Source organism: Dermacentor albipictus, unplaced genomic scaffold, assembly GCF_038994185.2.
Source record: "Dermacentor albipictus isolate Rhodes 1998 colony unplaced genomic scaffold, USDA_Dalb.pri_finalv2 scaffold_17, whole genome shotgun sequence".
NCBI classification, from domain to species: Eukaryota; Metazoa; Arthropoda; class Arachnida; order Ixodida; family Ixodidae; genus Dermacentor; species Dermacentor albipictus.
The window spans coordinates 7,749,583-7,764,175 of record NW_027225571.1 but is presented as its reverse complement, the minus strand read 5'-3'; the positions used below and the strand labels follow the sequence as shown (position 1 = coordinate 7,764,175).

Sequence of the window (14,593 nt, the reverse complement as noted above, 5' to 3'; positions counted from 1 at the left end):
CGCAACACGGCAGAAGAAAGTGCGAATCGACGCAAAACTCAGCCTAGAAACGTGCTTCGCCACAGCCAGAGCTCAATACGACCCAAGCTGGTACGACCCAGATGTCGTTTCCCGCGCCGCCACCAGGCGCCGCTACTATACCTCAAACTCCAGCGCAAGACGCCCATTGCTTCCGGCATGCCTCATTTGGCGTCAGCAGAAGTGGTTACAAAAAAGATATTTGTGCTGCCGCCAATGAGTGTGCCGCGGGCGAGCAAGTCCTAGCACCGTGGGACGCTCTCCTTGACACCATTGTTGTGCCCGACTGTGACACCTTCTGCACATACGTCAGTGCCGATGCTGATGCGGTGATGACGGAAGCGCTACCGGAGGCGGAAATTCTGTGCGCGCTGTCAGGGGTGCCTAATGACGACAGTAACGAATGCCGACCACAGGCCGGAGCCTAATATTGGCGAACTCGACGTACCGACTCCCGCACAAAAGCTGGATGTGGTAGACCTGCTGCGCCGCTTCTTAGGCTCTCGCAATGACGGCGAGGACGGACTCGAAATAGCGGCTGCAGCTGCATAAGCCGTCATTCGCCTGAAGATGTGGCAAAAATCTATCAAGGACTTTTTTTCTGTGAAGTGAGCCGCCAGCTAGTGTGCTGTCGATCGATCAATGATGAGCCATTTAGCGTGAATAAAGTAGCGATTCCTTGCTATCTTTTTTTCGCTTGTTTTTTTCCATGCGATGGCCGTTTTCTTTTTCGCGTGGTGGGTTGTTGCGAGATTTGGTGGTGAGTACATTCTCTCTTCCTTGCTAACTGTGGTTAGAAATGGATAGTGGCTAGAACGAACTAATGGTTATAACGAAGCAATTACGACCCCCTCCCTTCAACTTAATTAACGAGGTTTTACTGTATTGCACGTACCCGAAACTGGGGTCTGGCTAAGTGGCCAGTATGTTTAAAATGAGCAACAAATTAAGAAATGTGAGCCTATATAGAACTTGTCATAGTGTAGTGAGGGAATGCAAGAACACATGTGCGACTTTGCTTCATGCCAAAGGCAAAGGAATGAAATGGGCAAATTTATAATTTCATTAACAGCTTCGTTTCAACGATTCCAATGTCTGTTTTATCTGCAAATTTTTTATTCAGCCCGCGTGATAATTCGGTCAATTTCTTTAGTGCCATAAAGACCGAACTAATGGAAGTATATTACATGCTCAACTGTTCTGTAGATGTTCAAGCATCACTAGAGGAACTGGCAAAGTAGTTAGTCGAGGTGAGGGCTACCGTTTTGTTCACTATTGTTGCAAAAACATTGGAGAACCGCTTTGGGGCAAACACATAGACCAATAAAATCATTCAATAATCTCGCAGCAAGCTCAATGTGCTACCATTGTGAGCATCTATTCTGTGTTCACGAAAATGCCCAGCCCTGTATATTGTTCTAATTACCTAAACGTACATCTCCATTGCTGTGGGCTATATAACTGTCATGCTGATGCACTGCAATACCAGCTATTGTTACATTTGCATATTTGGTGTAAATTTTTGTGCATTTAGAATAAAAACTGGAACAGTGCAACACAGGATCAGCGAGTAAAGAGCACAGGACAAAGCGCTGACTAGCAACGAAATGCTTTATTTGCAGAAGCAGCATATAAATACATCATGAAGGGGACATAAAGAACAGGAAAAAAGGATAAGCGTCATCCACGAAGATACTAATCAATTTCTTTTGTTGAGAGCATGACGGACGCAGAGCTGACGAACGCATCACCACTTTTGAATATGCAACATACCTCAGATTTCCCACACACACTTTTCTATATTTGTCAATTATTTCGCACTTTTTAAAGATCGGGGTGCCACCACATGTAATACAGTGGGCAGCCAGATGACTGCACGGGTTTTTTTTCAGTGAAGCGGCATGCTCACGCAGGCGATCATTATTGCACCTCCCTGTTTGCCCGATATTGCAACGTTTACAATCAAGCGAAATTTTATAGACGACCTGCGTTGTACAGTCGATGAAGCCGCGAACATGATTCTTATAACAGCTGTTGTGCGCAACAGTATCCTCCGTATTGACTATTTTGCACAACCCGCTCAGATGATTAGGGGCAGTGCACACCACCCTCACTCTTGCCTTGGCCGCAATTTTCACTGTTATGGGATACAGTGTACATAAGGAATGAAGGCAAGGCTAGATCTTGATAACGGTTTGGATTTGTTTGAGCGCATAGGCACCATCGAGCCTGCTGGCTGCATTGTGTGCTGTTGGCACTTGTTGGGAAAGAAAAGTAGGATTTTTACAAGTCAATTACAGTAGACTTCCACTAATTTGACTGTTCAATTTGATCTTTCAGTTAATAAGATCCCGACCGAAGGTTCTGGCCGGCGCCCATGCATTTCTGAGCCCGAACTTTATTTATTTTCATTTTATTTATCAATACTGCAATCCCAATTGGGGATTTTAGCAGGGTGGGAAGCAATACATATGTAAAGAACACTATAGCATAGGCAACGAAAACAATGCAAATCAGGTTAACAGAGCTTGAACATAGCAGTGGCACAGCTAGATAACAAATTTTTACTCAATACTTGAAAGAAATGCCGAAAGTGATGATCTTAAACTTCGTCTTTGGTTACACGATTCCATTCAACCTCTGTTCGGGGAAAGAAGGAATACTTAACACAATTATTACATGTATTAAATGGGGTTATTGTTAAGCTATGTCGCTGCCTAGTAGCATAACCAGATGAAAAAGTAATTATTCCCGTGAGATCTCTCTTATAATGAACGTTAACAAGTTGAAAAAGGAATTTTAGTCGTGATACACGATTTCTTTGCATTAATGGTGACAGGTTTGCTTTTGTTAAGAGGTCTGTCACTGAAGTGCGTCCGACGCTGCTATAAACCAAACGAGCTGCTTTTCTTTCCACCATTTCTATCTTGTTAGTGCCAGTTTTAGTATAAGGGTCCCAAATTACACGTGCATAGTCTAGCATCGGCAGAATTACACCTTTATATACGAGTAGGCATACAGTGGGAGTAGAAAGTTTCAAAGCCCTCCTTAAAAAATAAAGCTTGCGGTTAGCATTAGCTACGCCATATTCAAGGTGCTTAGCCCAAGTGGGGTCGTTTGTGATCCAGAGTCCGAGACACTTATAAAGTGTTACTTCAGAAATATTTTATTAATACCGTACGCAAACGTTAGCTTATGCTCCTTATGTGAAATGGATATAAAAATTTTTTACTCGAAATTGACATTTGCGAGGCATCGCACCACTCGACAATTTGTCGAAAAGCATTGTTCAGCAACTCCTGGTCAGTAATATTGTCTATCTCTGAGTACAATACACAGTCACCAGCATAAAGCTTAACCATAAATGGGAATACCATGCAGCATATCATTAATGAATAAAAGGAACAAGAGAGGTCCAAGGATCGAGCCCTGGGGAACAGCAGAGTCTACCGGAAGTCGTTGAGAAGAGTGATTATTAAAAACAACAAACTGTTCTGTGCCATCAAGGTATGCTGTGAGCCAATTAATTAGTCTGGAGTTTTTCAGTATCTTGCTCAATTTGTAAAGTAGCTTTTTTGTGTGAGACCCTGTCAAAAGCCTTTGAAAAGTCCATGAAAATAGCATCTATTTGTTTCCCTTTGTTAATTGCTTTTGCAAAGTGATGCACTATTAAAACTACTTGGGTAATTGTAGATTAGCCTTTTCTGAATCCGTGTTCATCTTTTGTTAACATATTACTGTTTTCCAAGAATTCTGAGATATGATTGTGGACTATGTGTTCCAAAAGTTTAAATACCGTAGATGTTAAAGAAATTGGACGGTAGTTATGAATGCAGTGCTTTTTTCTTGTTTTATGCAGTGGCTTATGCAGTGGGTGCCACTGATTTATACAGTACCAGTGGCACCCACGACGATAATGGAAGAGAGAAGAGTCTAGAGGAAATTGAAACCCCACAAGTAATGCCGGAAGAAGTAAAGAAATCCTTAGCAGCTATGCAAAGGGGGAAGGCACCTGGGGAGGACCAGGTAAAAGCAGATTTCTTGAAGGATGGTGGGCAGATTGTTCTGGAAAAACTCGCCACCCTCTACACGCAATGGCTCATAAATTCAAGCGTACCGGAATCTTGGAAGAGTGCTAACATAATCCTAATCCATAAGAAAGGGGACGCCAAAGATTTGAGAAAATATAGACCAATCAGCTTACTGTCCACTGCCTACAAAGTATTTACTAAGGTAATTGCAAATAGAACCAGGAACACCATAGACTTGCGTCAACCAAAGGACCAGGCAGGATTTCGTAAAGGCTACTCAACAATAGACCATATTCACACTATCAATCAGGTAGATAACCAACCCTTATATATAGCTTTCATTGATTACGAGAAAGCGTTTGATTCAGTCGAAACCTCAGCACTCATGGAGGCATTACGGAATCAGTGTGTAGACAAGCCATATCTAAAAATAGTGAAAGACATCTATAGCGGCTCCACAGCCACCGTAGTCCTCCATAAAGAAAACAACAAAATCCCAATAAAAAAAGGCGTCAGGCAGGGAGATACGATCTCTCGAATGCTATTCACAGCATGTTTGCAGGAGGTATTCAGAGGCCTGGAGTGGGAAGAATTGGGGATAAAAGTTGATGGAGAATACCTTAGCAACTTGCAATTCGCTGATGATATTGCCTTGCTTAGTAACTCAGGAGACCAATTGCAATGCATGCTCACTGACCTGGAGAGGCAAAGCAGAAGGGTGGGTCTGAAAATTATTCTGCAGAAAACTAAAGTATTGTTTAACAGTCTCGGAAGAGAACAGCAGTTTACGATAGGTAGCGAAGCACTGGAAGTGGTAAGGGAATACATCTACTTAGGATAGGTAGTGACCACGGATCCGGATCATGAGACTGAAATAACCAGAAGAATAAGAATGGGCTGGGGTGCGTTTGGCAGGCATTCTCAAATCATGAACAGCAGGTTGCCACTATCCCTAAAAAGGAAAGTGTATAACAGCTGTGTGTTACCAGTACTCACATATGGGGCAGAAACCTGGAGGCTTACGAAAAGGGTTCAGCTTAAATTGAGGACGACGCAACGAGCTATGGAAAGAAGAATGATGGGTGTAACGTTAAGGGATAAGAAAAGAGCAGATTGGGTGAGGCAACAAACGCGGGTAAACGACACCTTAGTTGAAATCAAGAAAAAGAAATGGGCATGGGCCGGACATGTAATGAGGAGGGAAGATAACCGATGGTCACTAAGGGTTACGGACTGGATTCCAAGGGAAGGGAAGCGTAGCAGGGGGCGGCAGAAAGTTAGGTGGGCGGATGAGATTAAGATGTTTGTAGGGACAACATGGCCACAATTAGTACATGACCGGGGTTGTTGGACAAGTATGGGAGAAACCTTTGCCCTGCAGTGGGCATAACAGGCTGCTGCTGATGATGATGATGTAGTGGCTTCACTCTGGCTGTCCTCCAGTCACTCGGTACTTGTTCCTCGCACAATGACCTTGTGAACAGAACGTGCAAGTACTTTGATGTCCATTCTGCATACCGTTTTAAATACGTTTGGTATGTTGTCTGGGCCAGAAGGTTTTTTAGCGTTCAGTTGTAAAAGCATCTTTAGTACACCTGGTTCGCTTATTTGAACATCGGGTACTGACGGCACAGACATTTCGAAAGGTGGCATTACATCATTATCATTTGTATAGACGGATTTAAAGTGTTTGTTAAACGAATTTGCCATTTCTTTGCTTTTGTGAACTGCCTTACCATCAACATGAAATAAATCACATTCCTTGGAGGTCGGAGAAATAGAACACCAAAATTTCTCTGGAGCCGTGGTTATGAAACTTGGTAGCAATTCACCGTAGTAGCGTTGTTTATCGGCATGCACTTCACTTTTAAGGTGAGAAGAAATGTCGTCGATCTTTTGTTTTACCGACTGCACATTCTCGATTTTAAATTTTTTCTTTACAATTTGCTTTACCGCAGGACACTTGTGTATTGCGGCGACGGTAAATTTTGTAATCGTGCGGCGAAGCTGACTCTAAAAACCGGTTGCCATTGTGCAACAAATATTTGACCCTTGCACATTTTTTCTTGCTAAAAAATCCGGACCGTGTTAGATCTTTGTTTAGAAGATTTAAAGATCTGCTGAATAAAACGGTGCTGTTATGGCGTTTTTTTGTATCTTGTTTCATTCAACACGCCGAATTCGAACGATTTTGTTGATCTCGTCAGTCCAATTAGAGTCCTGAAACACTTTTTGAACATAGTAGGAAAATGTTGATCTGTTAACGAGGCTACTGTAAAGATGCGAATGAAATATTTTTGGACTGTATGCAGCGGGGTTTTTTAAGGCTGTGTCAAAAGCAATGAAATATGCCTTGCTCTCGCTTCTGCAATCTCATCATGCAGCACCGTCACAAGCAGATGGACCCACAATAGCTATTGGCTCATTTCTTGATCGTGCGAATGTGCTCAGTTGTATGCTTATTGCTCATTTCAGTTAAAGGAATAAAACATATGTATGATATGTGTGTGTGCTATCTCTGAGAGAATAACTATTTCATCTTCGTACTGCCGGTCTAAAGACAGTTGCGTGTTGCTGCATCTGCTGCGCATTGTCTCCAAGACAAGAAGCACAGCATAGATACTGTGAATTTCATGGGGTGTCGCCACAAGGAGTCTCGCATTCAAATTCTTTTGGGTGGGGGGGGGGGCAGTGGAGCATTGGTCCCTTGCACTCCCTTGCCGTTTCCGCTGTGTAGCTTCCAGCGTGCTAGTCGCTAGTGGAAATGAACCGAGACTGAAAGCCAATAATTGGTTCAATAAATACGTCTGACCTCACTTGTTTTTGAAGGATTCGCAAGTTTTTGCAGCAGGAGCTTCCTGAGGTGATGTAATACAATAGTGATGCCATTCTGTGATTAGTTAAAGGGTTTCAGGGCCTCTTTAACAGAAATCATTTCTATTTTGTTGCATAAATAAGGTAACGACAAGGGTGGCCACTGTTTGAAGGCCTTTGAAATATTGGTAGAGGATAGTCAGCTTTTCTAGCTACCAGGGTATCGGCAGGCACTTCGCTGCTGAGTCGCCAAATTCTTTTCAAAGGCTTTTGAAAAGGCTTCTGTGACACTGGTAGAACTGCAATGAGGCAGCACGTTATTTATTTGTAGGCTCGATCTGAAGCATTCGTTGCTTGCGTGACGCGCATTTCCTCCGGCAGTGATCATGTGGTGATGCTGACAGTTAAGGGTGATGTGCTGACTATGGGATGCGGAGAGCAAGGACAGCTGGGACGAGTGCCTGTGCGGACCTCCCTGCGCACAGCATGCACTCCTTCACTAGGGCTGCTCAAGCCCACCAGTCTCCATACCGAAGCCCAGCGGTAAGTAGACATCACAGCTAAATTTACTTTCTGATGTCTATTACTTTGCCAAATATCTTTTTTTTCAATTTCATTCCTATTCAAGAAAAAAATGGCTGTTAAATATCATCTTCAAACTACAGAAAAACGTTTCAAACCGGTTTCAACAGGTTTGGTTTGCGCAACCTAATATTTATAGGGAAAACACCATAAACTTTTTTCGTGCAAAAACTCAATAGTGCTTTTGTGCTACACGCAAACACTCCACTAAAAGGTAATGCGTGCTGCACTTCAAGCGAAAATGTACAACAGTAAAACCTAATTCAACCGCACCCACTTAAACAGTAGTTTCATTTTAAAAGTAGTAAAGTCAAATCCCCAGCTCAGCCACCATTGAACATAATGCGTTTTGTATCCGCAATAAACCATACCAGCTTATTGCTTTTGTATCGGTTAACACATAGTGTTTCTACTTTTCATCATGTAATCATGGTGGTGCATAGTCCGGCATAGTCCCCATCGGACGACCTGTCAGAACAAGCTTCAGAGATCGGAACAGTGGCCTCCAAGTGCCCTGTGCGTTTGCATGTGAAGCCACATCGTCAACATCATTTCGGTGTCATGCAAGCAGGGACTCGCATCATGCCGAAGCTTGGATAAAGAACACCAAGTGCTCAGCATAGAAGAAAAATTGGTCATCATTTGTGCTATTGAATGTGGCACGAAGAAGTCAGAGCTGGCATGCGAAAGGGATCTGCCATTGACTACAGTGTGGTGCATTTGGAATATGAAGAAGTTACTCGGCACCTGCCGCGGTTGCTCAGTGGCTATAGTGTTAAGCTGCTGTGCACGAGGCCGCAGGATCGAATCCTGGCAACGGTGGCCGCATCTCGATGGGGGCAAAATGCGAAGACACCCGTGTACTCAGATTCAAGTGCACGTTAAGGAATCCGAGGTCGTCGAAATTTCCGGAGTCCTCCGCTACGGCGTACCTCATAATCAGAAAGTGGTTTTGGCACGTAAAGCCCCATAATTATAATTAATATTTGAGTTACTGAGCAACGCTGCTACGACCGCCCAAAAAATCTCGGCTACGAGGCTCAACTTTTCGTCATCATTCTCTGTTGCCAAAGTGCCGCCTAACAACAGTGATGAGGACGACACAGGAAGTGACAGCACAGGTGGTTCAGGCCTGACAGTGGCAGAAGCTGCGCGTTACATCAGCCTCATGAATGCAATCGTCGTGACAAGAACCGCACCCCGCGATGAAAAAGGCGCTCCGTGACTTCTGCAGCGCTACTGTGACCATACATGAATTTTGCATAGGACGACATATACAAGCCACCAGTAGCTTTAAAGAGGGTAAGAAGGCACTGTTGGTAAAGTTTTTGAGAACTATATGCAAGTTCATGCTCAGCTTCGGAGCTCCGCAGGCCGTGCACATTGTAAAATTTGCCTGAGATGTTCACAGCAGCGTGTGCTACAGCGCACTGCGTTTTCTTGCCAAGCCTGACTGGTGGTTCAGGACTCCTTTAAAATGATCTGCCAGTGCAAGCAAGGGCGTCGACCTTGTCATCCTTGCCGATGGCTTTGAAGGGTGGAAAGCACTGCAAGGGTCAAGCATTACATAATGCCGACTACCAAAAAGTCAGCTTCGCCTGCATACAGTGGTGCTACGCGGTCAAGCATATATGGTGTATTGTGGTGAAGCATACCAAGAGTGGCAAGGGGCCATTGGCAAGATAGACAGTATCTATTCCTTAGTTACGCATACACCCGCCACCTCCTCTTGCAGCACGAACACCAGGATGCCTAAAAAATGTATTGACAGGCCTTCAAAGCTACAGTAGAATTTCGCTAAATGGAAATCAGTTAAATGGAACTGCCCAATAAACGGAATAACCGCGTCTAATTTGGTTGGTGTTTTATTTATATAATGGAAAAAACTTTCGTTGGTGTACTGGGAGTACACGAACTACAGAAGTAACTTCAGAAGCAAGCTCTAAAGTATTTGTTTTTTACAGAAAAATTTTTAAAAATCATTTTTTAGGCTCTTGTAATCTAAGCAGAATGCCATCCCTAAAGAACGGTGGCAAAGATTCAAGGAAGCAAAAATTTAATATATATACGTAATGTATAGCATGCGCAGTCCTGGCAGCTTCACGGCACTGCCACTCGCGCCTTGGATGGCCGAAATATTTGGCGCCTTGCAGCATGCCATCAGAGAACTTGTGATCCATCACCACTACCTCGTGCTAATTCCGCCACTGATTCTAGTACTAAGAGTGATGTATCTGTTTTGATGAGCCGCCGGTGCCTCCTATAAACCAAAATTAGCGAAGCCTAGTGAATCCAGAAGTTGCTGACTGCGCCCAAACCAGGGATGAACTAGCTGCTATGTACATATACTCCTTGATGCCTAACATCAATAACAGTATTAAAACGGTGTATTGCATACTGTGCTGCACGCCTTCACATCTTTCTCAGCTAATAGAACTCTTCTTTAAATTATGGGGTTTTACGTGCCAAAACCACTTTCTGATTATGAGGCACGCCGTAGTGGAGGACTCCGGAAATTTCGACCACCTGGGGTTCTTTAACGTGCACCCAAATCTAAGTACACGGGTGTTTTCGCATTTCGCCCCCATCGAAATGCGGCCGCCGTGGCCGGGATTCGATCCCGCGACCTCGTGCTCAGCAGCCCAACACCATAGCCACTGAGCAACCACGGCGGGTTAGAACTCTTGTTTATCGGAACATATTTATCCGGTCCCTTAAGGCTCTGTTTAACGAGTCTACTGTATTTAAGACAGGCCTGAAATGGTTTGAGCCCTTGGTGACAGTAAAAGGTATACATGAACATTTTTTCTGATATATTCAAGTTTCCTAAGGAGTCTGAAAAAGGACTCGTTAAACCGTAGTTGGCCAGAGCTTGGAAAAAGTGCGTACTAAACGATAGCGCTGCTTAACTGAAATGGCATGAGATCACCCACTTGCCTTTCAAAAACGGAACTCAGCAAGAGTGCGATGAAAGGGCAAAAAACATGCTGTATTTATTCACTTTGCGCAACAAAAGACTTATTTTCATTCGATGCCGTGGCGGCCTAGCAGCAACGACAGCGGCCTCGAACTCGCTTGACATAGGTCTTTAGGCCTAAAAGGTTACCAAAAAATTGAGCTCTGCAAAATACCATATTTGGATTCTGCATCTACCAAGACTCTGAATGTATCTTAATCTGCCAAGTTTCTTATCTCGTATGCTGATATTTAAGCCCTAATCTATTAATTTAGTAACTATAGGGAAGGTGAGTCATTTGTTTTTATTTGTGCAAAAGACTAATTGTGCACCCACAACAAGACATTTACCGTGATACTTCAGTAGCTATCGCATATAGAATAATTCTTTTTGCATCATGAAGCTAGATGTTTGAAGCACAGAGTTTTCAAAATTTGTCTTGTGTGACCAATGCATGGCCATGTTCAGAACAGTGGAGTTCCATGTACTCTAAAGTAAGAAATATTGACCCAATCATGTCATGTGCTTTCTGCTATTTATTCATGACACTTGTATATTTTTGTGTGACTGTTATTTATCTGTTGTAGTTAAGAACAAAAGACATTGTTGTCTCAATCATGGAATTAATTTTTTTAAATCTCGAGAAGAAGCTAAACAAGCATGCCTACTTTTATCAAGTTTGGTTCAGAAATAGGTAAGGGTAACTCTATTCACCTTGTCCCCCTTAAGCTGCGAGCCAGCTTTTCCGCCAGCCTCCTCTCTGAAAACACCCCAATCAGGTTGACGTAATGCCGTACATAATGATGTAACTTCTGCCACTGTTGGGCCTGAATAGCCCGAGCTGTCACTTGTCGTGTTGTCCTCATCACTGTCGTTAGCTGACCCTTTGGCAACCAAGGCAACGATGGCGAAAAATCGAACCTCGAAAAGTTGAAACTCGTGCCCAACATCTTTTCGTGGTCGCAGCAGCACTGCTAAGCAACTCCTCCTTCGCATTGCAAATGCTACACACAGTAGTCAACGGTAGATCCTTATCGCGTGCCAGTGCCGACTATTTCGTGCCATTGTTCGATAGCATGAATGACGTCCAATTTTTCTTCTATGCTGAGCACGCGGTTTGTGTCTAAGTTTCGGCATGACGCGAGTCTTAGCTTGCATAACGCCACAACACAACTCTCTGGCATGGCGCCGAAATTATGTTGATGTGGCGTCACCTTTCCAAGCACCCTTTGCGTTTGGGCTAGGAAGTCATTCCGATCTGTGAGGCTCGTTGTTCTGCCAGGCCAACGTACCACTGCACCCGTGATTGTGTGACGAAACGCGGAAACACTACGTGTTAACCAACATATGCGTACAGTAAGCTGGTGCAGATTATGCAGATATAAAATGCGTTATGCTCAGTGGCCGCTGAGTCGAAGCTTTGATTTTACTACTTTTAAAACGAAACTACCGTTTAAGCAGATACAGTTTAATGAAGTTCTACTGCAGTACAGTCGAACCCACATATAACCATCTATCGGCTATAATGACCACATTTCAATTTATTTACGATTTGCTGTCCATGTCGATTAAAACTGCTTCCAGATATAACGAACATTCTTTAAATCGCCATATTTTTACAACGAACGCTTTGAGCCCAGTCACAATAAAAAGAAAGTGCATGGCAGCTTGCGCCCCGCACTGGACAAACCGTCACGATGGCACAGCTTTCGAGATCAGTGAGCAACAGCCGTGTGCAGCTTTGGGAAGCCGTAAAAGACGCCCGTGTTTAGGCAGGCCTCCAGGGAGGAGGAGGAGGCATACAGCGTAAGCGGCATGGCGCATGCACTGGTCCAATATCGTATGCTACAACGGCAGCACTTTTGTTTTTGCGCAATTGTCTGTGCGGCGCCATGTGCATTACGCTTATTTCAGCAATTTGGAGCGTTAAACGTTGCCAAAGTTAAAGTTAAAGTTCTAGCCTTAAACGTTGCCAAGTTCATATTCCAATGGCGGCCTGTCCACACTTCCCTACTCCAGCGTTTTGACCGAGTTTCCGCGGTCATTGCGTGCGACATGTTCGTGTTTGCTCGTGCGCACGTGACGCCATACTTGTTAATTTAGTTTGTAAGTGAAAGTTTAAAAGTTTATACGGCTGATAAAACTACTATACTTACGTTTCGTATACCTGTCTACTAATTTGCTACCATAATCGATGCTTCGCCTTTCGGGCGAAACTGGAAGATTTTTTTATTTACTCCTTAGTGTATTGGGAGTAAACCTTTGTTTTTCCAAATGAGAGAAAGTTCTATTCCTGTATCAAAGAATGAGGGGCATGGTACTGTAAAGGACTTCTTTTTTTTTTGTCAAGGAAAACAGGTGCGCATTACAATAGAGGGCGTGTAAGAATTGAGCTTCGCCGCAATTAAGCCATGTTATACGGTGAAGCATAAGCAAAATATTGCATTCAAGCATATGAAGAGTAGAAAGGGGCCACTGTCACAAAACATTGTACATGTCCATTTATTATACACACGTGCATGCACCATCCTTGTCAACAGTATGTGCGCTGAGACATCTAATAGTTGTACTGGAAGCCATTCCAGAGCTGTTTCTGACATAGCTGTGGCGATTGGTGGCCTCCCTCACAGTTACGTTTTCCTGGCTCTTAGATATTTTTGCAGGCCTTTTCAAGATGTTCATGAACGAGGTTCTACTATCGATGTGCGTTTTCTTCTTGCCCAAATCAACGATCGCATTGCAGAAGGTGTAAAAGTGCGTGCATGTGACCTTAAGAATGTTTTCGCATGCCACTGAACGCCTAAGCATGTTGAGGGCAAGGAGCGTTTAAGGCCGCGATTGTCGTTGCTGCAGTGGTCTTTTCCTCGCTGCTCAAAGCATCGGGCTGTGTGATATGGCCCCGTCCACTCGACGGGGCACTAATGAGAGATTGCGCAGCCACGTGATGTAGCCGGTTGCTTGGCGACTAAACTGGCTTGGTTCGGAATGCGTTCGGAACTGCGGATGTTTTTCGTATTGTAAGCAATGTACTTCGGACAGGGAATGTTAGAAATTTATATCGTGCTGAAATTTGCACCAGCCGTGATTGTATCACCATGGTTTTACTCTATCTGCTTACGCAAATATATGAATTCCAGAAAACTTAACAATTATCACCCCATATATGTGAAATGGAGTGTACCAAGTTATACTGGGGCTTCAGAATTGAAACACAACTCTCTCCCTTTCTTGATGGTGCAATAATTAGCAGGACGCTTGCACTCCTGGGGCTTTCGCACAAATGGCCAACTGGGCCATGGCGGCGACAATGATTTGTTTGAGCCGAAGGTTGTCGCAGATGAGCTCACCGCCAAAAGGGGCTGGTCATCTCCGGAGGTGGCCAACATCCTGTCATCCTCGCCACATGATATAGGCAGTTGCCTAATAATAATTTTTTTCTTTCATCAATATATTTTGTTGCGTTTTCACATGACATGACACAGCGCAACATAGATTGAAGGTCTAACGATTTTAAAAGTTGGACATTAGCGCTTGGCTGACACTACAAAGTTTTATTACATAAATTGTTAGCGCTGGTTTGTGCTATTACGATGGAATACAATGCTGCGTTGTTTGCGACATGACACAGCGCAACATTGATTGAAGTTTTAATGATTTTAGGAGTTGGACACTAGCGTTTGGCTGACGCTACAAAGTTTTATTACATAAATTCTTAAGGCTCGTTTGTGCTATTAAAATGGAATACCATGTTGCGTTGTTTGTGACATGACACAGCGCAACATTGATTGAAGGTGATTTTAACAGTTGGACATTAGCGTTTGGCCGACGCTACAAAGTTTTATTACATAAATTGTTAGCGCTGGTTTGTGCTATTAGGATGGAATACAATGTTGCGCTGTTTGTGACATGACACAGCGCAACACTGATTGGTTTTAAAGGATTTTCAACAGTTGGACATTAGCGTTTGTCTGACGCTAGTTTTACTGCATAAATTGTTAGCGCTTGTTTGTGCTATCAGGATGGAATACAATGTTGCGTTGCTTGTGACATGACACAGTGCAAGACTGATTGAAGGTTCTAAAGATTTTAACACACGGACATTAGCGTTTGGCTGATGCTACACAGTTTCCTTACATAAATTGTTAGCGCTGGTTTGTACTATTAGGATGGCATACAATGTTGCGTTGTTTGT

At 43.6% G+C, this 14,593-nt stretch overlaps 1 pseudogene; it reads left to right on the top strand.

The window, feature by feature from the left end:
- LOC139052054 (regulator of chromosome condensation-like) overlaps nt 1-13,808 on the top strand; it is a 50,590-nt pseudogene extending 36,782 nt beyond the window's left edge.
- The last annotated feature ends 785 nt before the right edge of the window (nt 13,809-14,593 follow it).